Source organism: Macaca mulatta, chromosome 15 (assembly GCF_049350105.2).
Source record: "Macaca mulatta isolate MMU2019108-1 chromosome 15, T2T-MMU8v2.0, whole genome shotgun sequence".
NCBI classification, from domain to species: Eukaryota; Metazoa; Chordata; class Mammalia; order Primates; family Cercopithecidae; genus Macaca; species Macaca mulatta.
This window is the reverse complement of record NC_133420.1, coordinates 122,205,177-122,230,742: the sequence shown is the minus strand read 5'-3', so window position 1 is coordinate 122,230,742 and position 25,566 is coordinate 122,205,177. Positions and strand designations below refer to the sequence as shown.

The 25,566-nt window shown below is 42.6% G+C and overlaps 1 pseudogene; it reads right to left on the bottom strand.

Moving 5' to 3' along the window:
* On the bottom strand, window positions 1–24,559 carry LOC717732 (bifunctional phosphoribosylaminoimidazole carboxylase/phosphoribosylaminoimidazole succinocarboxamide synthetase pseudogene; annotated as a pseudogene).
* Window positions 24,560–25,566: the final 1,007 nt, after the last annotated feature.

Below are 25,566 nucleotides of genomic sequence, written 5' to 3'. Positions count from 1 at the left end.
TTACAACTCTGATTTTCTCTTCAATGAAATCCATGTGTTCAATATGCTTGTTCACAGTTTGCCCCCTACCAAATGATGGCTTAATCCAAATATCTGGGCATGATACTGAGCTGAGTCTTCTGCAGAAAGTATGATCCACTCCCTGAGACCCCTGTCAAGGGAAGCTCACACATCCTGAGCTCCCTGTCTGGTATGAGGGGAGGACAGTTGATAACTACCTGGCTATGCAGTGTTCCCAGGCATCACCGGTCCCCAGCCATGGCCTCTGCCTGCCACTGCCACAAATACAGCAAGAATGCCATCCCTTCAGACTCAGCTTTAATCAATCCTCAGAGTTTCATCTAGTCCTTTATGGGCAGATGTTATCCAAACCCTAAATTTCCACAGGCCCTCTTGATTTTTTCATGGTGATCTAGATCAGACATTGAGCCCATGCATACTACACCCCTGTACTGACTTTCTGATTTTCAAAGCAATTCTACAATCACTGCAACCCACTCAAAGTTTTTTTGTTTGTTTGTTTGTTTGTTTGTTTGTTTGTTTGTTTACCATCTGGAGCCCTTCCAGAGTTACTTCTTTGAGGTCACAATAAGACTGTTTTTCTTTCTGTTGGCTTTGATCTCTTGATGGCCAGAGTCTCTGGGTAGCACTATTGGTAATGTCAACAACAACAACTTCTCTGGTGATTACATCAACACCAAATTCAATCTTCGTATCAACTTGTACACAGTTCTGTGGCAACCAGGATTTCTCCAGTATTTTAAAAATAACCTGTGCGGCATGACTCATGTTAGCCACTTCACTTTGGCCTTTACCAAGTCCAGCATAGCAAAATTTCATAGCAATTCACTATTTCTCATTACTGGCAGCATCCTTGAAAACATCTCCATGTTAGGTGAGTAAAACTCACATCTGTCGATGACACCAGGATTTCTTTTAAGAAAACAACCAGTTGCCATTCTGCAAACCCCTTTAACTGGAATAATTTCACACTGGGGCACAATGAAAGCCATATCCCCACATTTTGTGGTGAAAGCAGTTTTGATACCTGCTTCCTGTAATGACCGAAAAATATTATACAACTGATGATTTTATTTGTGATTGCAGCTTTTCCTTCCAGGCAATTCTTTCTAGCTGCATTTCCTGCTATAATATGGTCCTTGGACTACAAGAGGGCTTTCCATGAACTACCAAACAATTCATAGACTTTTTTTTTTTCTCATGTATTTTTTCTTTTTTTAAACCAGTGTTCAGTACCTTAGCTGTTGCTGTTAGCCTGAGTGGGTTGGGGGTGGCAACCTATTTTATTTTTTATACTTTTTGTATTTCCTAAAATTTCTGTCCTGAACATCTATCAGTTCTATGGTGGTATATTTTATACCATAAAACAAACCCACATCAAACCCTAACTCCTCTTCCCCAAATCAAAGCATCATCTTGTATTGTTTCATTTAGCTCAGAGGAAATTGACATAGATTTGCTGTCGTTTCCCTCACTCCCAGTAACCAGCACAGGAGAGAGCCTAACTGAGTTTGCCTTCAACTAAGTATAATAAATCCTCCACCCTTTAACATCTCTCCTTTATCTGGTTTCCAACCTTGTGCAATACTCTCTCACATGGACCCCCGGGACCTTGTTGCACTCTTTTAAGAAAGGTTTTTTTGTTTTTTTTTAAATGTTGTAATGCTTTATACACATAATGTAATACATAAACAAATTCAAGTTAGGTGTCATAATCATAAACCTAATATTTGTAAACTCACAACTCATCTTAAGTGACAGGATGTTACCAGTACACTTGGAGCTATCAGGTTGAACCATGTGAAATGCCATTTTTTAAGATTAAAAAATTTTTGAATAGAGGCAATTTCATATGATTTCATCTCACACTTGTGTGTTTTCCCCGATCCTGTTATCCTGCCTTTTCCCCAGCAATAGCTCTCCTCCAACCTGAAATTAAGTGATCATTTCCCTGATACTTAAATATTTTAAACACATATTTATATGTTGTATATCACTTAAAATGTTATTTAACTTTGTTTTTGAGGTTCATATATGCTTTCTTGCTTTTTACAAATTCAGCATTCGTTTTATGGCTCATCTGTGTTGCTGGGCATAGATCTATGGTTCATTCCTACTGCTCTGCAGTGCTGTCCATGCTCCATCCCAGGAAGAGAGAACAATTTGTTGGTTTCTGACATGAATAATCTTGCTGTGAATATATTTGTACATTTCTCCAGAGGCCTATGTACAAAAGTTTCTTAGGTAGTGGTTTTGAAACATTTTTGACTGTGACTATATAAGAAATACATTTATATTGAGACTTATCACACACAAATATACATATATTAGGATGTTTATATCTAAAGCAAGTTTCTAGAAATGATACTTTTCTTCTTCAGTATGATGTGCTCTGATATTTTCTATTCTTTCCAATCTGGTTTATTTTAGAGAAACATTTTGGTTATAACCCCCTACATTTTTAAAAAATTTATGGAGCATTATTTTATAGTATGTGGTTATCAAATTTTGTTTATTCTAATAATGTACATTCTTTGAGATGTACGGGATTCTATATGCAGATATATGTATACACATATGTACACACATCTATGTATATTTATATATAGGTGTATATATACACATATACACGTATATATACACACGTATATGTATATATGCAACATATATACACACGTATATATGTGTACATATATGTGTAGGTATATATACACACATATATATAGTGTATATATACACACATGTACACATGTATACGTGTGTGTGTCTATTTCTGAGACGGGGTCTCGTTCTGTTGCCCAGGCTGAAGTGCAGTGGTACAGTCATGGCTCACTGCAGCCTTGACCTCCTGGGCTCAATCTGTTTTCCCACCTCAGCTTCCTAAGTAGCTGGGACTACAGATACATGCCACCTTGCCCAGCTAATTTTTGTATTTTTTAGTAACACCAGGTTTCACCATGCTGAGGCTGGCCCCGAATTCCTGGGGTCAAATGATCCTCCCTCCTTCGCCTTCCAAAGTGCTGGGATTACAGGCGAGAGCCACTATACCTGGCTGGATTCTATATATTTTTATGAGTTCAAACTTGTTAGTAGCTGTTTGAATAACTGCTTGTATTCACCATTTTACAGTTGTTTAGATTGTTTCATGCATTGATAATTGAGAGAAGTGTATTAACATTTCCCACTGCAATTACAGACGTGCTGTTTCTTCCTATAGTTCTATCAAGTTTTGCTTTATATGTTTTTAGCTTATTTCATTAGATGAAAATAAGTTATACATTATTTTGCTTTCTGGTGAATTGATTCTTTTATTCTTTTTTGATTACCATCTTTACTCTAATAATGCTTCAAGACCTGACTCTTCTATTTGATGTGATAACCAGCCTTTTATTGATTATTTGCCTGGTTTATATTTTCCAACCTTTTCCTTTCAATCTTCCAGCCACTCTTTTGTTTTAGGTATGTTGCTTGTAAAAGTATTTTATTACTTTTAAAAATATTTGATCTGGTTTTTTTGAAGAGCAAGGTGAGTCACTTTATAGTAATTGTTATTACTGATGTTTTTAGATTTATTTCAATTATCTGTTAATTTTTTTCTTGCTCCTTTTATCCTTCTTTTGTCTTGCTTTCTTTGAAAGGGGAGTAGGTTGAGTTTGATATATTTTTAATTTTGTCTTATTCCATACTTTCCCTGTATAATAATTTGGAAGTTATTGATCTATTTTCCTCTTTGAGCAACTACCTTTGAAATGTCACTGTGACGATTTAACAGAATCTAAAGTTGATAAATATCTTAATTATCTCTTTATTTGTACATGAACCTTAGAGCATAAAACTATCTATAGGCCAGGCATGGTGGCTCATGCCTGTAATCCCAGCACTTTGGGAGGCCGAGGCAGGTGGATTACTTGAGGTCAGGAGTTTGAGATCAGCCTGGCCAACATGGTGAAACCCTGTGTCTACTAAAAATACAAAAATTAGCCGGGCATGGTGGCACGTGCCTGTAATCCCAGCTACTCCGGAGGGTGAAGCACAAGAATCCCTTGATCCTGAGAGGCAGAGGTTGCAGTGAGCTGAGATCGTGGCACTGCACTCCAAAGCGAGGCTCTGTCTCAAAACAAAGCAAAACAAAACAGAACAAACAAAAAAATCCTCCTATCATCTCCTCCCCACTTATTCACATGCCATTGATGTCTAGTACTCTAGCTCTCTTCTTTCTTTTTTTAAAATCCCACAGGAGACATTTTTGTTTAACACTGCTAATATTTGTTTTTATTTACAAATGTTCTTTTGGTCATAATTCCTTTAAATATCCCAGGCTTTCATTCTAGATACTTTTTCTGGACTTCCTACTGAAACACATACATATTTTAGAATTTCCTTTAATGAAATGCATCTTTTAGAATATTTTAGATCAGAAGATGTCTAAAGGTAACTCCATTTTTATTCAAACGAAAATGTATTTATGCTGCCTTTCTTTTTGAAAGATACTTTTTATGAAAGATACTTTTGATAGCTTTACAATTCTAAGCTGGCAATAATTTTGTGGTCAGATGTGACTTCATCGTCTTCTGGTTTCCATGCTCACTGTTGAGAAGCCTCTGTCAGGATAATGATTGCTTGTTTGTAGCTGCTCTATTTTTCTCTTTGCCTGCTTTCAAGATCTTCTCTTTGACTTGGGATTCTACAACCATATTGCAAAATCTGTCTGCATATATATTGCTTTTTATTTATTTTGTTGGGTATTTGTTATGTTTCCTGCATCTGTGCACCATGAAATCAACTAACTCTGGAAATTCCTAAAAATCACCTCTTTTCTTGTCTCTCTATTCTCTCCTTCTGGGACTTTGATAGATATAACTTAAATATTTTATTCTATCCTCTGTGTCTTTATTCTCTTTTATATTTCCTATCTCCTTATCCCTGTATTAGACTTTGTTCAATTTCTTTAAGCCCATCTTTCAGTTCACCAATTCTCTCAGTCTCTACTTAATCCACGAGTTAGCTTATCATTAACATTTTAACTTTAATAATTACATTTTTATTTCTTAATGTTTCATTTGATCATTTTCAAATATGTCTTGTAATTTTTTACAGTATTTTACTCCATAATTTTTGGTGTGTGTGTGTTTGAGATGGAGTCTCACTCTGTCACTCAGGCTGGAGTGCAGTGTCTCAGTGTCTGCATCTCGGCTCACTGCAACCTCTGCCTCCCGGGTTTGAGTGATTCTCCTGCCTCAGTCTCCCAAATAGCTGGGATTACAGGTGTGTGCCACCACGCCCAGCTAATTTTTGTATTTTTAGTACAGACGAGGTTTCACCATGTTGGCCAGGCTGGTCTCGACCTCCTGACCTCAGGTGATCCACCTGCCTTGGCCTCCCAAAGTGCTGGGATTACAGGCATGAGCCACTGTGCCCAGCCTCCATAATGATTTTTAAGATCTGCCTTTTATTTCTTCAAATATTTCACACACTGTTATTTTATATACTATTTTATAATTACAATTTCTTGAGTGTTTTCGTGTCTGCTGGTATTCCCTAATGCTAGCTTGTTTGTCTGGATGTTGATAACTATAGATTGTGAGCTCATATTTTTTTTAACTTAATCTGAGAAAATCCTTGGGATTAAAATAGGTTACTTTGCAATATAGAGCATTTTTGTTGCTTCTGCCGGGAGCTCAAGGATACTACCAGACTACAACCACACTGCTTCTTTAGGAGCTTGAGTTCAGATATCCAGTCCTGCAGTGGGTCCAAAGTTTGACTTCGTCTTTGCAGTGCAGTTCTAAGAATTTGCCTTCAGAGTTTGTTTTTATACACCTGCTCTATTCAGGTTTCAGCTCAACCTTTCTCCTCACTCCTCCTTGAAAATTTCCCTTGCTTTCCTGGGATCCTACCACGTATATTGTAGTGAGGGAGCCCTTCAGGGTACCTCAAGCCCTGTAATGTCAGAAGCCCTTGATACCTCTCATAAGTATCTACATGTGGTTGTGGATACACAACAGCCAAAGGGACTTTTTAACAAGACGTAAATCAGATTACACTCCTCCCTGGTTGCAGACTCTCAAATGCACCTCTCAGCACACTGAGAACAAAACCCAAACACCTTATCTTGGCATCTCAGGCCTGCGGAATCTGGTTCGTGCCTGTTTCTTGGACTCTGTTTCCTACCGCTGCACGCATGGTCCAGAAGGACATTTTCTAGATTCTTTCCACAGACAGCCGTTCCCATCGCACAGTTGTAGACCCTCTGTTTGAAATTCTGCCTGTTTCCCTCAAGCATCCATTCTCTCTTTGGCCAGCCTTGGCATGCCGGGATCCTCGTCAGTAGGATCTCAGCAGTAGCCATGCTCCAGCCTGGTTTCTCAGCGCCATTCCACCTAACGCAGCCACCCTCATCACCAGCCACTCTGGGTTACCCGTTTCCTTCCACCTAACGCAGCCACCCTCATCGCCAGTCACTCTGGATTACCTGTTTCCTTCAAAGCATTTATCACCATTTGAAATGATCGTAATTGTTTTTGCATTTCCTCTGTTTATTTTTGCCTCTTTTCTAGGATATAATTCCAGGAGCACAAATTCTGTTGAATCTCAGTGCTAAGAAGTTCTGGCAGATAGTAGTCACTCATTAGATATTTATTAGTAAATAAGAGAAAGTTACAACTCAGAAGTACTGTATTAGAATCCTTGCAAAGTACATGGTTTCTCCTAAGAAAATACATGAGATACACAAGAAGAGAGATGGCTGAGGAAAACCAGGGCATGGGGAAGGCCTGGGCCTTTGCATCAAGGGTTTTTAGTTAGTAATGGAATCCCATTATCTTGTTCATTAACTCAGCAGCCCTGGATTCAAAACATCTGGGCAGGGTCAACTTTTGACTTTGTCTCTTAACCCAGAGTTTATCCATTTATCCACTGAACAAAGTTGAATGTGCTCCCATTCTACCTCTTTTTTCTCATGAAACTCGCAAGACTTTGGACAAACACACACACACACACAGTTTTTGATTTTTTAAAAAATGCTTCAAAAATAATCTGTCTCATTGACCTTTCATACGCGTTTTTACTAATTCTGCCTTTTATTTCTTCAACTATTTCACACATTGTTACTTTGTATTCTGTTTCAGAATCACAGTTTCTTGAGTGTTTTGTTTTAGTTTCTGCTGGCATTCCCTAACATTAGCTTATTTGTCTGGATGTTGATAACTGTAGAATGTGAGCTGATATTTTACTAGTGGTCCCATAGTCAAAATCACTCTCTCAGGATCTAATTCAGAAAATACTGATGCATGCTGTATGCCCAGGAAATTAAAAATTAATAACACTTTTTGGTGTAAAGCAGGAATAAGTTCAACTGTTATTTTTTGTTCAACGTCAGCTCTTTGAGTGGCGATGTTTAACTCTGAATCTTGCTGGGCACAGTATGCAGAAACAGCAGTCTAATCTCCTTCTGATTAATGAGAAAACATTTTTCTTTCTCTCTGGTTGTTTTCCTCTCAGTAATGCATACACTGAAAACTGAGAACACATATATACATGTTGCAAAAATTAAGAGTTTGGAAATGTCATTGTTTTGGCAGATGTGTTTAGTCTTTTAAGCATGGCCAAAATGGCCCCTTGATAACTTCATTTTAACTTTATGAGTGTTAATTATTACTGAAAGCTGGGGTTTTGCCAGGTCCTTCAGCTATGCGGGGCCAGAACTGGCCATGGGCTTTTTAGGATGTCTCTGATTTCAGTGAAAGCTCCAGGCAACATTTCTCTTTTCTTCCCCCCAGACTTTTCTTAATTAAGTTTTTTTTTCAAGCCTTACTGAATTCTTTATGTCAACCAACTGCATCTTATATTGTAAATTGGTTTTGACTCTGAGGCTTGCATTTTCACTCAAGCCTGACCCTAAGGATTTTGCAAACCTGGCTTTCCAACCTTTCTCATGTCTCTGTGCACATGATTCAGGCGGAACGTACATGTGTAGCCTTTATAAATTGTTTGCTTTTGGTGGAAATCAGTTTCAAGAAGCAAACTTTTAAAACAATTTTCTGAAGCCTGATTCTCTTATATTTGCTGCCTTTACCTAACTCATTGCCTTTTAAGTAGTGTACAGTATAGGCTCCAAAAGCAAGATCAGCGGTTGTCATTAGTCATCATGGTAGGAGAGGTAGCAGTAGCAATATTATCTTTTCCAAGTGAAGAAATTTGATCCATTGCCGTCTTGCAATTTAAATTGTTCTCTTGGACAGATTTTGAGGAAGTCATACAAAGGAGTAGACGGTATTTGATTTATTATTGAATAGGAAAATAAGATTCTGACATCCTTCCGTTCGTGAATACGAGTCTCATCATATACCTGTGAACAAGCTATAAAGGTTTTCTATAATAAGGGATTTGTCTGGTGTTTGTTCTGAGTTCCTGGCACAGGGCTTCTAAAGCCCTTGGATTTTTCTGAGTGGTAGAACTGTCTTTGTTATTCATGAGCCTCTTGGCTCACTCTTGAGTTTATGCTAATGAGGTGACTCCCAGTGAGCCCTTAGACAGCTTCAGGAGTGGGGGCTGGACACAAGAAAGACGATCCATGAGATACTAGGATTGGGACTTTGACCCAGCCCAAGCTCCAGAGAAGGGAGGGGAGGCTGGAGACTGAGTTCAACCCAGTGGTCAATCATACCTACGTAATGAACCCGTCAAAACTCCACACACTGAGCATCAGCAGTGATTTGGTTGATGAACACATGGGTTTGCCGGGAGGGAGGTGCGCCTTATTTTCACCGGAAGCGCAAGGAAGCTCTGTGTTGGGGATCCTCCCAGGCCTTCCCTCTGTGTCTCTTCATCTGGGTGGCCCTGAGCTGTTCTCTTTATTGTAAAGCTATAATCAAAAGTGTAGCACTTTCTTGAGTTCTATGCATTGTTATAGCCAATGATCAAACATGACAGGATTGTGGAAGTCCTTGAATTACTAGCCAGTTGGTCAAAAGTGTGAGTGGCCTGGGACACACTGAACTTGTGGCTGCTGTCTGGAGGGGGCTGTCTATGTGAATATTCATACACATACACTCAGGACTGACTGTGCTCCTCACCCGTGAGGTTCGTGCTAACTCCAGGTGGTTAGTGGCAGAATAGAACTGCAATATACCAATTGCTGTCAGAATTAAAGGTAAAATAAACATCTTTGAAACTGGCTAAAAGACAGACCTCGTATATACATCTGGGTAAAGCACAGAAAATCATTCTGAATGAGAAAGGGTGATTGGCCAGGCTGAACACAATTTCTTTAGGCTTACCTACTGAGCATAGAGAAAACACCTTTTGAAAAGCTGTTGAGTACTATGCTTAGAACCTGAGTGATGGGTCATTCATACCCCAAACCTCAGCATCACCTAATCTACCCAGGTTACAAACCCTCACAGGTACCCCCTGAATCTAATATAAAATTTGAAAAAGAAAGAAACAAATATATATATATATACACACAAAGAACTCTTAAAACTCAGCAGTAAGAAAACAAGCTGATTAAAAAGTGGTCCAAAGACCTTAACAAACACACCGAAGAAGATATATGGATGGGAAAAAAAATATATGAAAAAAACGCTGTGTATCACATGTCACCAGAGAGTGCAAATTAAAACAGCAACGAGACACTACTACACATCTTTTAGAATGACCAAATCTGTAACACTGACAACACCAAATGCTGGTGAGGATATGGGACAACAGGAACGTGGCTGGTGGGAATGCAGAATGGTACAGCCACTTTGAAGGACAACTTGGTGGTTTCTTACAAAACTGAGAACACTCTACCATAGGATCCAGCAATCATCTCCTTACTATTTACCCAAAGGAGTTGAAAACATGTTCATCCACATACACACAAAAACCTGCACACAGATAGCAGCTTTACAGCAGTTTAGTACATACCTGCCAAAACTTAGAAGCAACAAAGATGTCCTTCAGTAGGTAAACGGATAGATAAACCATGAGACATCCAAAGAAATGAGCTCGCAATCTGTGAAAAAATATGGAGGAACTTTAAATGCACATGACTAAATAAAAGGAACCAATCTGAAAAAGTCTGCACATTGTATGATTCTAACTATAAGATATTCTTATAGTGGTTGCAAGATCTGTGGTTGGTTGCAAGGGGTTGGGGATAGGGAGATAAATAGCACAGAGGAGTTTTAAGGCAGTGAGGATACCCTGTGTGATACTATAATGATGGATATGTGTCATTATACATTTGTTTAAACTCAGGATTTACAACACTAAGAGTGAACCCTGGTGTAAACTATGAATTTCGGGTGACGATGGTGTGTCGGTATAAGTTCATCAGTTGTAACCAGGGTGTCACTCTGGTGGGGGATGTTGATAATGAGGGAGGTTATGCATGTGTGGAGGTAGGAAGTATATGGGAAACCTTATGCCTGCCTCTGAATTTTGCTGTGACCCTAAACATGCTTTAAAAAATAAAGTTGTGGCCAGGTGTGGTGGCTCAGGCCTGTAATCCCAGCACTTTGGGAAGCTGAGGCTGACAGATTGCTTGAGCCCAGGAGTTTGCAACCAGCTTGGGCAATATGGTAAAACTCCATCTCTACAAAAAATACAAAAGTTAGCTGGGCATGGTGGTGCATACCTGTGATCCCAGCTACTTGGGAGGTTGTGGTGGGAGAACTGTTTGAGCCCATGAGGTTGAGGCTGTAGTGAGCTGTGATCATGCCATTGCACTTCAGCCTGGGCAACAGAGTGAGACTCTTGAAAGCAAGCAAGCAAGCAAACAAGCAAGAAAAAAAGAAAGAAAGAAAAAGAAAGACAGGATAGAAGATAGAAGAAGGAAGGAAGGAGAGAGGGAGAGAGAGAGAAAGAAAAGACAGGAAGGAACGAAGGCAGGAAAGGAAGAAGGAAGGGAGGAAGAATAAAAGAGAGAGGCTGCTTTCCTGGGCTACTCTGGGAACAAGCAGCGGCACTTGGGAACCAGGTCATAAGCTGCAGCAAAGAGTTGGGAAACTCTTCTTCCCGCATTGTATTGCATGCTTATTTGTTAAATAAAAATAAAATAAAATAAATAAAAATAAATGTACTTACATTGGAATACACATTTGCGCTGGCTTCTTGGAATTTGGAAACTCAGCTAGCCTCAAGAGGCATAATAATAGTATCATCACGGCGAGTCCCATAGGCAGCGATGGATGAGCGTCCTTTAGTGTCTTCAGGACTGTGGGTGTATTGATTGATAGGTCGAGTGAAGCTGCAGCGGGGAGCAGGTGAAGCTGAGTGGGGATGGAGGTTGATGCCCTGGATGGGTAAGCAAGGCACGTTTTGGGGAAGCCCTGAAAGAGTTGGCTGAGGGGAGATTATATGCGAGTGCCAAGAGAGGACCTGGCCTTGGCCGTCCATGTGGGGTCATGTGTGTGTAGATGCCCATGAGGCTGGTAGCATTTGGGCATAATGGGGTTTTCTGGATGCATGACATGGGGCTAGCATCCATTGAGACAATCACTAGAAGAGGTTTATAAACAACACATTTTAAATTGTAGGCATGGTTAGGTGTACTGTCCACCAGGCAACAGAAGACTCTGTGGGTTAGAGCAAAGGAAGGGCATGTGGACAGATGCACAGGGAAAACGAAATGCTGGAGAAAGTGACCTGACTTATTTCAGGCCAGTGCTCCCACCGAGAGCTAGAAAACATGGACAAAACTGTAGGAAGGAACCAGAAAGCTAGCAAAAGAGCAAGGACTTGGGGGTCACAGAGCCCAGACAGAAGGTAAGCCAGGACCTGGAAACTCAGCTTTGGGTGTCGTTTTTGCACAGAGACATCTGACGATTTTCCAGCAGAAGCCAAGGGGCTGAGAGGTGGAGAGCAACCAAACGGTCATGTCTAAGACAGCCATCTGCTGTAAAAGGGTCTACTGAACATGCTGTGCAGGGGAAAGCACTGGCCGCCATAAGGCTTTGAGCACTTGAATTGGGGCTGGTGCAATCAAAGGATTAAACGTTTGATTCCATTTAATTTTAAATACCCTATAGTTAGTCTCAATAGCCTCATGTGGCTGGCAGATATTCTACTGCTTAGCACAGGTCTGGAGCCTCCCTTGGGTCCCGAGAAGGGCAGGGCAGCCACCTGGGAAGTGTGTGGGCTTTGCAGATGACCAAGGCTCGGTTTGAATCTTGCCTTGCTCCGTAGTAACCGTGCAAACTTGGTGAATAATCCCTCCCTCTGTGTTCAGTTTCTTCATCTATAAAAAGAGAATAAATAAAGCCTACCCCATAAAAAGGTTTCACATACTAGTGTCTGTACACAGCAGGCATTCAATAAAGATTAGATGGAATCGTCTATAGATTGTGGGTTCCAAAAAGCCGACATCATTTTTGAAAGCCGAGCTTTATTGTCTTCAAAAACAAATGTCAATATTCATGTTGCTGAACTTACATTTTTTTTTATTTTTTCTCAAAATCCCAGTGGCATGTTCTACTTGGGAAATAAAAATACATTTCACAATATAGACACTCTAGAGAAATTATTTTCGTAAGAAGCTACCAAAGGTTAATGACATTACCCTATATATCTCAACTTTACAATCAGATTAATTTATTTGGGACACACACAAAGGACTTGTTTTCCTACCAACTCGTTCTCATTTTTAATAATAAAAATGTTAAAGTGCAGTCATTTGCACAAAGAAATAGCCTGTTAGCGTACACACAGTCTTAGGAAGCCACCTTCAGAGAGTGTATCGATTCTAGAGGGAGCAACATGTTTACCATTCTTGGGCTGGAAAAGATGGGGCTTGTCAGGACCATTTTACCCACACATCAGGAGTCAGCTGATGGCTGTGATTTAGACTTGACGCCATCAGAGACAAGCCAAAATAATGTACAACTGCTTTTGACTACAAGAAAAGAATATCCCGTTGTATTATGGACTTCCGCAATACTGCGGCAAAGCAAAGAGTATTTACTCACGTGTCGAGACTCCTCAGGTAAATTGCCACCTACCCTGATAACGTTCCCTGCACCAAACCAACATTATAAATGACGTACCTTTTCTTTTAAGAAGGGAAAGAAATGCTGAGGGAAGACATGGAAAAGGATAAAGGTGAGGTTACTGTGCCCCATCCAGCCATTGCACCATCAGGATATTAATAGTCGTTGTGAACTCCACTGTAGCCTGGCCACCGTCCTTGGGTGGATGTCTGCATTTATTTACCCTTGAGCTTCAGAGAACTGGGGTCTCAGAGCTACTAGCAGCAGAATTTGGAGCCAAACCGAGGTCTTCTATCTCCAATGCCTACTATTTTCTCTGCTAACTTACTGTCTTAGTCCATTAAGGCTGCTATAAAAAATATGTCATAGGTCAGGTGGCTGGTAAACAATAGAAATTTATTTCTCCCTGTTCTGGTGGCTGGGAGTCCAAGATCAGGGTGCCAGCTTGGTTGGGTTCTGGTGAGGGTCGCCTGGGGAGGGTTGCGGACTGCACAGTTCTTGCTGTGACCTCATATAGGGGAAGGGCAAGGGTCTCTCTGTTGCTTCTCACTCCCTTTCATTAGGGCTCTACTCTCATGGCCTCAACACCTCCCAAAGGCCCCACTTCTTATACCATCACCGTGGAGCCTAGGATTTCAACATACATTTTGAGGAAACACACACATTCAGATCATAACATTTCTCAGTGGGTCTTACTAAAAACCAAAATTCTACACCTTGAACCACCTTTATCCCAAGAAAACAGAGTGTACAAGCTTGAGAATAAGTTTGTGCCAAGATATGTTTGTATTGCCCCATGAAGAAAAATCATAAAAATCCAAAAAAAAATCATTCTAATAAAAATTGGATGTAGACTTTGGGTGGTAATAACATATCAATGTAGGTTTATCGATTGGAACAGATGCACAACTGTGAGGGGGGTGGATATCGGTAGTTGGGGAAGCAATGCTTGTGCAGGAACAGGAGGCATACAGGAAACCTCTGTGCCTTCTGACCAATTTTTCTGTGAAACTAAAACTGCTGTAAAAAATGTCTGTTTGAGAAGATAGAGTGCAGTAGTTACTGTGCTCTGAGCACTGTCCGATAGAGTTTCATAAAGGAGCTCACTAATCCTTACAAGAACCGTATGAGGGAAGTTCAAGTAGCATCCCATTTCACAGATGAGGAAAGCAAGCCCAGGCAGGGTCACTGACTTACCCAGAGTTCCACAGCAAGTGGTAAAGGAGCTGGAACTCAGACCTCACGCTTGGTCCCAGGTCTGCACTTCCTTTAGAAAAAGATGAGGAACTGCGAGACTCAGGTGCACACCTCTAGATCTGGTTGTCTTCGGAGGGTTGTTTCTTTTGACGGTCCTCAAGGATCTCATCAAAGCATCATTCAGCAATTTATTTGGGGGTATTTCTCAGAAGAGTATTCCATAAAAAGAGAAGACTGTCTAGGTTAGAGCTGGAAAAGATGAAGAGCACGTCTCGGTGCCCATGGCCTTGCAACTGGACTCTGGGGGTGCAGGAGCGGCCCATGAGTTTCGTGAATATGAACTTTGTCCTCCTAAGATGACCTGCAACACCAACCAGCACCTTCCTTTTCTTCTGCTGGAGCCCCTTGCTTGTTGTTCCCTGTGGACACTGCTTGATGATTGCACTTGGCTCTGGGGGTTGGCTGCTGAAAGCTGACTCAAGCTGCTGCCTGCCTTCCAACAAGCTGCAGAACTCTGCAGGTGCATTTTTGGAACTAATCTTGCCCCTGATGTCCCTCCTATTTATTCTCCCTTCCCAGTTTTCCTTAAAAAACAAAACAAAACAACACACCTTAACAGTGTTTGTATTTTTGTAAGCTGCCTTTATTTGCCTAGGCCTGATTACAGATATTTGAACAATCTTCTTTTTCTGTTTTATGTAGGCATGGACACCTGATTTTTGTTGCCTTTTTTCTCATTCTAGGTTATTTCTACCTGGGACATGAAATGAATGGAATGCTTGAGAAACTGTTGCCACACCATTCTGCTAGGTACAAATCAAAAAGAAAACACATCTACTCTTGGTGTAATTTCTAGCTCTGCCTCAAGAATCTTCTAGTAGCTGCTTTTTCACCTGGCTTAATGGTCAGGTCACACCCCTGAGTATGTCAGTCAAACATTGCTATCACTTTTCAGCTTTGCTGTAGTTGTAGCAGAGATTCAATGAAACCTGCGAAGCCTAAAATATTTACAATAATGACCCTTTACAGGAAAATATTTGCTGGCTTGTGCTGTAGATGATATTCTCTGTTCAAAATGTAAAATAGTTATAATTAGTAATAATGTTTTGCCTTCAAAAACAATCCTAGATACTTTGGGTTCAAAAAATAGCCTTTAGAATGAGATCATGTCCTTTGCAGGGACGTGGTTAAAGTTGGAAGCCATTATCCCTAGCAGATTAACACAGGAACAGAAAACCAAATACCATGTGTTCTCACTTACAAGTGGGGAAGCTAACTGCTGAGAACACATGGACACATGGTGGGGAACAAAACACCCTGGGGCCTGTCGGAGGGCAGGAGGTTGGGAGATGGAGAGCATCAGGAAGAATAGCTGGTGGGTGCTGGGCTTGATACTAGGGGGACGGGATGATCTGTGCAGCAAACCACCATGGCACACGTTTATCTGTGTAACAAACCTGTGCATCCTGCATATGTACCCCTGAACTTGAAAAAGTTAGAAAAAAAATGCCTTTATAAAAATCATAAAATATATAGAATTGAATGACAAGAACACTATATATACAAACATGTAAAAACACAGCCTATAGAAAATTATAGCATTAAATAAATATATAAGAAAAGAAAAAAGATTAAAAACGAGTAAGTGTTCAACTCAGTAAGTTATTTTTGGAAAAAAGAGTTAAACCAAAATCAAGTAAGGAAATAAGAAATAAATGAGGAGATATTGACAAATTAGACAACTAAAAATATCTGTAAGAATTAACAAAAGCAGAAGCTAATTTTGGGAAAAAAGTAAAGTCTACAATCTCTGGAAGGTTTGATTAGAGAAAAAAGAGAAAACGTTAAAGAAGGAAAGAAAACAAAGAAGGAAGAAAAAAGAGACTTCAATGCAGCTGTCCCAAAGATTAAAACTCATAACCAACACAATGAACAACTTTACTCCAATAAATCTGAAAACCCAGAGAAAATGGTTGTTTTTCTAGAAAAGGGTGCCCTGTCAAAACTGACTCAAGTACAGATTTAAAACCTGAGTAGACATTTAACCATATAACCATAGCCATAAAAGTTATAGGTTTAAAAATGACCATGAGAGAAATTAAATCAGTAGTCAAAAATCAATAAACAGAAAAGTACCAAGCTTAGATGATTTTATAAGTGAAATTTACCAAATTTCCCAGGAAAAGATAACTTCTCAAGACTGTTCCACAGAACAGCATGAGAGAACCAGACAAAACAAGGGGAGAGAAGAAAATCTCACTTGTGAACATAAACACACACACATCCTTTAAAAATTTACAAATGAAATGCTTCTGTGCATATCATACATCAGCACACCTCACCTGAGGATTGCGAGATTATTAAACTTAGGAAATATATTAATGTAATTCACTGAGTTACAGGTTAAAGAAGAAAAAGCATGCTATCCTCGAAAGGCGCAGGGAAAAAAGCATTTGATGACATTCTGCATTTACTCACTATGAAATACATTAGAAAGCTGGGTGTGGTGGCTCACACCTGTAATCCCAGAATTTTGGGAGTCTGAGGAGGGTGGATCATCTGAGGTCGGGAGTTAGAGACCAGCCTGGCCAACATGGCAAAACTCTGTCTCTACTAAAATACAAAAATTAGCCATGCATGGCATTGCACACCTGTAATCCCAGCTCCTTGGGAGGTTGAGTCACAAGAATCACTTGAACCCAGGAGGCGGAAGTTGCAGTAAGCTGAGATCACGCCACTGCACTCCAGCCTGGATGACAGAATAAGACTGTCTAAAAACAACAACAACAACGACAAAACAACACACACACACACACAAAAAGAAAGAAACAAACCCCAGAAATACATCAGCAAACTAATATAATATTAGAATGGGACTCCCATGCCAGGTGAATACTGTCTACTAGAAACCTACAGCAAATATTAACATTTAACAGGCAAAGATGAGAAACAGTCCCTTTAAAATCAGATATGCAGTGAGGCTGGGACTACCACAGTGTCCAGTGAGCGTGTTCCTGAAGGTCCCAACCAGGACAATGAGATGAGATGGAAAAGATAGAAGTAACAATTGCAGAAAAGAACAAGACAAAATTTTGTCATTTGCAGACGATAGCATTGCCAATACAGGAAATGGAAGAGAAAATAGAGACAGACACAGACTAACAGAAGATTGGTGTTTTCGTAATATAAGAACATTTATGCAAATCAAAAAGAAAAAGTACAATATGGGCAAAAGAAGGGATAATTCACCAAAAAATCTGGTTAATAAATGTGTGTGAGAGGCTTAGCTTCACAAAAATCAGGAAATGCAAAACAAATAATAAATGAAATAGTTCACACCCATCAGATTGAAAACATCATTAGGTCTGATAATTCTCAGAGCTGGTAAGATATGGGATAGTGAGGACTGTCGTTCTGTAGAGTCATTTTCAATGTTTAGGGAGAGACTCAGCAAACTCAGTACTAGAAGTATTTTAGAGAAATCGGTAAATGATTTCTCTTAAACACGACAATGTTAATTGTGTTAGGTAATTGTTAGAGACCTAATGACAATATATGATGGAAAATAACAGTCATTACTTAAGGACAGGGATACATTAAGAGAAATGTGTTGTTAGGTAATTTTTTTTTTTTTTTTTTTTTTTGAGACTGAGTCTCACTCTGTCACCAGGCTGGAGTGCAGTGGCACAATCTCAACTTACTACAACCTCTGCCTTCCTGTTTCAAGCGGTTCTTCTGCCTCAGCCTCCTGAGTAGCTGGGACTATAGGTATGTACCACCACGCCTGGCTAAGTTTTGTATTTTTAGTAGAGATGGGGTTTCGCCATGTTGGCCAGGATGGTCTCGATATCTTGACCTCGTGATCTGCCTGCCTTGGGATTATAGGCGTGAGCCACCGCGCTTGGCCTTGTAAGATAATTTCATCATTGTGCAACCGTCACAGAGCACATTTACACAAGCCTAACTAGTGGAACCTACCGCATACCTAGGCTATGTGGTAGAGCCTATTGCTCCTGGGATACAGACCTATACAGCATGTTCCTGTACTGAACACTGTAGGCAGCTGTAGCACAATAAGTATTTGTGTATCTAAACATAGAAAAGGTGCAGTAAAAACATGGTATTATAATCTTATAGGACCACTGTCGTACGTGCAATCCATTGGTGACCAAAAGTTTATGTGGTGCATGATTGTATTTGTAACAGCAAAAATCTGAAAGCCGATTAGTTGTCCATCTGTAGGGACTTGGACAGACAAATTGTTGTATATTCATACAATAAAATAATGTTAATCAGTGAAAATGAATGTAACAACATACACTAATCTTGAAAAAAGTTGTTAAATAAAAATATATCCTGGCTGTGGTGGCTCACGCCTGTAATCCCAGCACTTTGGGAGGCCGAGGCAAGTGTATCACTTGATGCCAGGAGTTTGAGACCAGCCTGGGCAATGTGGTGAAGCCCCATCCCTACTAAAAATACAAAGATTAGCTGGGTGTGGTGGCACATGCCTCAGTTGGCACGGAAAATTCAGTACTCCGTACTGAATTTGCTGAGTCTCTCCCTAAACATTGCAAAATAACTCGACAGAGTGACAGTCCTCCCAGTTACTCGGGAGGCCGAGGCACAAGAATTGCTTGAACCTGTAGGGCAGAGGTTGCAGTGAGCCAAGATCGTGCCATTGCACTCCAGCCTGGGCGAAAGAGCAAGACACTGTCTCAAAAAAAAAAAAAAAAAAAAAAAAGGAAAGAAAAAAGAAAGAAAGAAAAGAAAGAAAAGTAAACCATTGCAAGGGAATGCACACCTGTGTAAAAATTCAAAACACACAACAGAATGCTATACCTTGGCTTTGGATACATAATAGTGAGGGAAAGGTATAAAAACATGGATCTGATAAATCCACACAAACTTCAGAAGGGCTCCAGGCCGGGCATGTGGTGCGGGATTTTCAGCCCTGCTTATGAAGCTCGACATAAGCAGCAGAAGCAACCGCAGCAGGTTAATGTGCTCTCAGCAGTGTGCAGGAGCTGTGCAGTTTTTGCTTGATTTATTTTCTGTCAAAAAAGGAAAGAAGGAAGGAGGAAAGGAAGGAAGGGAGGAAAGGAGGAAAGAAGGAGAGAGGGAAGGAAGGAAGGAGGAAAGGAAGGAAGGGAGGAAAGAAGGAGAGAGGGAAAGAAGGAAGGAAGAAAAGAAGGAAGGAGAGAAGAAGGAAGGAGAAGGAAGAAAAGAAGGAAGGAAGGAAGGAGAGAAGGAAGGAAAGAAGGAAAGAAGGAAGGAGAGAAGGAAGAAAAGAGGGAAAGAAGGAAGGAAAAAGGAAGGAAGGAAGGAGAGAGGGAAGGAAGGAAGAAAGGGGAGGAAGGAAGAAAGGGAGAAGGGGAGGATGAGAAGGGAAGGAGGGAGGAATCCTCGTGGTGTGGGGATCCGGTTTCTGTGCCTCTTCTGCCAGCGCGTTCCCTCTGGGAACCTCCAAGCCAGCGGGTGTGCTCTGCAAGCTCCTTGCGTCCTAAAGCCAACCACCCTCAAGAGCAGGCTGAGTGAGACGGAGTGGAGCTGGCTCAGGTATAGACCCAGGCGGTGCTCACAGGGGCTGCCTGGGCCAGGGCTCCACTTGCCATCTAGGGAGTGAGGCTGAGCCCTCAAGTTCAAGCAGGCCTGTTGGGGAGACCTAGGCCTTGCACGGTCTCTCTCTTTAAGAAAAAAATTAAACCAATAGCTGGCTGGTGTGGGCAGCCCTTTCTAAGGTCTTCCTGAGGGGAGGTTCCCAGAGCCAAAGCTCCCTGTCAGGAATCCCTGAAGCTCACCCCCAAGGCAGGCTCTGGCTTGAGCAGCAGCAGAACGCTCTGCGGGTGGGGGTGGTGGGTGAGGGGCCGTGGGAGCACAGAGGCTGGTCCACCTGGAGGTCCTCACTTAGCGAGCCTGGGGAGGACCCCACAGCGTGCTTCTCTAACCTGTGCTCCCTGGGATGTGGAAGCTGCTGGGCCAGGGCATATACATCTTGAGAACCTGGCTCTCCGAATGCCAAAGCTGCTATTCTAAGGCTGAGGCAGGTGGATCACTTCAGTCCAGGAGTTCGAGACCAGACCGGGCAATGTGGCAAAGGCCCATCTCTATATATATTAGCTGGGCGTGGTGGTGCGCACCTGTAGTCCCAGCTACTTGGGAGGCTGAGGTGGGAGGATCTCTTGAGCCCAGGAGGTCGAGGCTGCAGTGAGCTATGATTGTGTCATTGTGCTCCAGCCTGGGCAATAGAGCAAGACCCTGTAAACAAAACAAAACAAACAAAAAACTGCTGTTATGGAAGCACACCGGGAGCAGGCGTGGAGCTGTGGGAAGATGCAGGCAGGGTTAGGCTGTGTCCATGGTCCCCTGAGGCTTAGGAATTGATGGGGCTATAGAATGTCCCATCATCACTGAGAGTCAAGACACATCTATGCTGCTCCTTCACCATTTTTGCAGGGTCGGGCTAGGGTAAGACAAAAGACAGGGCCTTGTGGTACTGGGTACCTCTATATTGGACAGTGTCTGTCCCTGCTGCAGGCATGGGCTGGTGGGGACTGTGAATCCAGCATGGCTGGGGAGGGGGCTCTGCCTGGCGTTCCCTTCTGTGGCTGTGCGGTGATGCTGTGGGCTGACACCTCAGAGCGCTCTGGTGTGGAGAGGGCGGGGTTCCTAACCTGTGCAGGCTTCATTGAGATATCTGAGTGCATTGTGTTTGTTCCCCTCATGCTTCTGGATCTCTGTATAATTCTGGCTCAACATTTTCTCTTGGGAAGTTGGGAGATCTCCCATAGGCTTGAGGGACACAGTGTCCAAGTGAAAAAGAAGGATTAAAGAAAAAAGAAAGAATCTTATTTCCCAAGTAGGTGTACCCTGGCAAAGTTGTCTGTTAGGAAGTGTGGGGCACTTTTTATTTTATTTTGTTTTGATTTCCGTTTCCATTTAACAACTGCCCCCAAAGATCTGCAGAGGATTATAGAAAATGCAATGAGACCTCTGTTGCATCTTATCCCTGTGGAGTCTCATGTTGATGTGGGCAGGCAGGAGCCAGGAGATGTCCAGGAGTCCGGGGGTGGTCCCTCTTCACCAAGAGGCTGGGGTGGGCCCTTGGGGACCCCTGGAAATACTGAGAGTGAACAGAGTCCGTGACGGCATCGGTTCGATATGAACCAATGCCCTGACTCGGCTGTCCTTTGCCAGGGCTGCAATGGGTGTCTGGCCACAGGAAGGACCTGTGGTCACAGGCACTGATGGGTGGAGGCAGGGAGACCCCTCCCCACTCAAACAACCATCAGGGACAAGTCCCCACAACCACACGGGTGGAACGAGCTGGCACTGCCCTCTGCTCCCTCCACAGCGCCAAGCAATTGTGAGGAGCGCCTCCTGACTTGGCAGCCACAGGAATGGCTGTCTCCTCCAGGAATCTGTCATCTCCGCGAGGCCATGACAACACCCCCTTGCCACTCACACATACATCAATTGAGGTCCAGTGTCCCCCCAGCACTCCCAGTTCTTGGTGGAATGGGCGATGTGCTGCTTAGAAACCAAGCCCTGGGGAAGCCGCCTCCTCCAAAGCAGGCTGCAGGGAGCCTCGTCATGGCTCTGTGCTTCCTCTGGTGTGGGCACCTGGGCTACTGCCATGAGTGAGGGTGGGGGATGTGGGGGCCAGGCCAGTTCTACACCTAGGATAGGCCTGCTCTGTTGTTTGCCAAAAACAATACACAAATAACAAACAAAACTCATGCTAGTGCCTGACCTGCTTTCCTGAAGATGGCTTCATCCTGTGTAGGGAAACCCCTGCATCAGGGACTTCCTCTTGGCAAGACTCCCACTCACGTGGGGGAGAGAACGCCACGGGAAACCAGTTAATACGGCCGGGAGACAGTGAGCGAGGGGTGAGGAGTCCAGGGGCGGAAAAGAACTATCAAGGATGCCGGCCCTGGCTGTACTGATTCCTGGTCCTCTGATCCCAGGCCCTGTACCCTTATGATGGTTCACATTATGTGTGGACCTGTCTGAACCACAGTGCCCGAATGAGTGGTCACACAGTGTTCCGGGTGTGTGACCTCTTACAGAGCCTTTGGACGTGAACTGCACCATCGGCTCTTCCCTGAGTCTCTTGCTTGCTGGCCTACTCCACAGATTTTGGGGTTGTCAGCTTCCATAACTGCATGAGCCATTCCTTGAAATAAATCTACCTACGTACCTATCATCTGTCTATCGCTCTACCTATCACCTATCTACGTATGTATCTGTCTACCTACCTATCATATGCATATCTATCTACCTACCTATCTTCCTATCCTCTACCTATCTGTCTTCTATCTACCGACCCACTATCTGTCTCTCCACTTACTTACCTGTCCTCTACCTATCTGTATATCTACCTACCTACCATCTGTCTATGTATCTGAGTGCGCAGAGGTTCCAGCAGGTCCGCGTCTTGCGTTTGTTCACTTCTGGGGAGAGACTCCATTCCTTTCATGCGATTTCAAAATATTAGTCTGTGGCCTACAGAGAGTTAAAAACAAAAGTTAAGAACTCCTGGGCTGGTTAATGAAAAACCTGTGGGAGGGAAAAACAATATAACAAATGAAGGAAAATAAGAAAAAAGGAAGGCCGAGTCAAAAAGAAAAAAGAAAAAAGCACTTGACAGTTAAATAAGTGTCATTTTGTCTTCATTTCTCTATCCCTGTACATACGCTATTTGCTATGAGGAAGGAGAGTACAAAAATGGACATATATATATGTGTATATATACACACACACACATATATATATTTTTTTGAGACAGAGTCTGGCTCTGTCACCCAGGCTGGAGTGCAGTGGTGCGATCTCAGCTCACTGCAAGCTCCACCTCCCGGGTTCATGTGATTTGAAAAACCAAAAGTGTGGATGAAGGAGCATTTTATGGGATACTGAGTGAACAAGGCACTGACTTACAGCCTTGCCCTAGTGTTGGTTGGGACTTTCAGACCCAAAGAACTGCTATCCTCAAGTTACTGTTTGTAGTTCGAAGAAGGCACCAATTTGTTTTCATTGCTATTTTTAGTATTGATTCTGTTTAAGAAACACGACTCCCTCTAAGACACTGTAAAGTTGGATGACTTCAATAGCAGTTTCAATGTTGTTTTAGTTTTTTTCCCGTCTGAAATTGTCCTTTACTAACAAGGAGGCCCTTTTATTGAGTTTAAATCGTCAAATTAACACCTTTCTTCATTCTCTGGCAACATTTCCAGAGCGTTCTATAAGCTACGATTCGTTCCAAAGATGAGAATGACACGTTGGGCTTGGGTGTGTGCGATGCCACTGGAGATGCTGCAGGAGAGGCTGCTGGGCAGCTCTGACTGTGGCCGACCACATCAAAGCGCTCTTTGTAAAGCACCACCCCGTGCTGAGTAGTGGCTCCAGGTTCTGCAGGGGCTTGCTTCACACACTCTGCAACCCGTGTTTCATCCAGCACAGACACCATTAACATTCATACACAGAAAACAAGCTGTGCGTGCTTCTGCGCTGGCTGGGGGAAATGGAAATGCACATTTCATCGTGACGGATATTGTAGTCAGGAGTGCCCCCATCTAGCAGAAGGCTGTTTTGGGCTGATAAATTCAAGGTTTGTCATCAGGAAGACTTGTTTGGGTCAGACATGGTGGCTCATGCTTATAATCCCAGCACTTTGAGAGGTGAGGTGGGAGGATTATTTGAGGCCAGGAGTTCAAGATCAGCCTGGGCAACATAACGAGACCCCATCTGTACAAAATTTCTTAAAAATTAGGCTGAGCATGGTGGCTCACACCTGTAATCCCAGCACTTTGGGAGGCTGAGGCAGGCAGATCACTTGAGGTCAGGAGTTTGAGGCCAGCCTGGCCAACATGGCAAAACCCTGTCTCTACTAAAAATAGAAAAATTCCAGTTGTGGTGGCAAGCGCCTGTAATTTCAGCTACTACGGAGGCTGAGGTAGGAGAATTGCTTGAACCCGGGAAGTAGAGGTTGCAGTGAGCTGAGACGGTGCCACTGCACTCCAGCCTGGGCGACAGAGCAAGACTCCATCTCAAAAACAAACAAACAAATAAATAAATAAGGAGTGGTAGCACATGCCTGTAACCCTAGCTATTTGAGAGGCTGAGGTGGGAAGATCGCTTGAGACCAGAAGTTCAAGGCTGCGGTGAGTTATGACCTCACCATTACACTCCAGCCTGGGCAACGATGAGATCCTGTCTTTAAAAAAAAGAAGAAGAAGAAAAAAAGAAGACTGATGTGCTCACTGACCTCTCTGAGAGGGCTGTTGAGTAGTATCTCAAGCCCCAAGTGGAGGCAGCACAGCATTTCCTGCATCCTCACCTTCATCCACGGCACCCGTGTCATCCATCTCCGACCCCATGCTCTGCCGTGGAACATCAATCATAACAAGTTCCTGTTCACACATCAGGTGTCCAGGGCTCTTTCCTGTAGGTACTAACCATCAAGGACACCTTTTCTTCAATGAAACCAACATCTGTTGCATGATTCATAACCACAGCTAACAATTATTTAGTGCTTATTTTGTGTCAGGCACTGGCTTAGGTACTTTACAAAAGTATCTTCTTCACAACCATGGTATGAGATGTGGGTACTGTTAGCTTTCCCATGTTACACGTGAGAAACAGAGGTTAGAGAGGCTAAATGGCATCCACACATTCACAGAGCCAAGTGCTGGAGTTGGCCTTGGGTACTAGCTCTGAGAACACCCAAACCTGGGGGCCTCTGGCACCTCCCTGGCCAGGATATGGGGCTGAGAATTGAACTGAAACAAGCAAGAAAACTCTTCCTACAGCGACTTCCATGTAAAGTCACCAGGTCCCGACGAGCCTCTTGCCTCCTTCGTTTGACCTGCAGGGTGTCGCACTGCCAGAATCTTGCCCTGTGGAGCTAGCTGAGCACACCTTGAACCCTGGTTCTGCTGTTAACTAGCTGTGTGGCCTCGCTCATTTGTTTCCACTGGAAATTGGAGTAATATTAATCACCCACGCACGGAACGGTTATTAGGGACAGTTGAAAAAATGCGTCTAAAGCAGAATCCGGTGGACAAAAAAAGGAGGCATTTTTTAGTGCTAGGCCTTTAAGAAGTGGCCCTGTCCTAAGAAGCACATTAATCTGGGGCTGAAAATGATACTTTAACTGAAAATTATGTAATCTTCATGAATTTTTCAAAAAACCTGTAAAGCTCCTCACAGTGACTTTTCCAGCATCGTGCTTCATGTGGGATTAGGAAGGAAACCCACCTCCGGCCTCTTTGATTTTTATGTGGCCTTGATGAACCCGTGTGCTTCTGCTTGGCCTTGGTGGGTGCTCCTGAGGGTCTGCTTAGCGCTCCCACCTTGCCAGACGGCAGTGAGG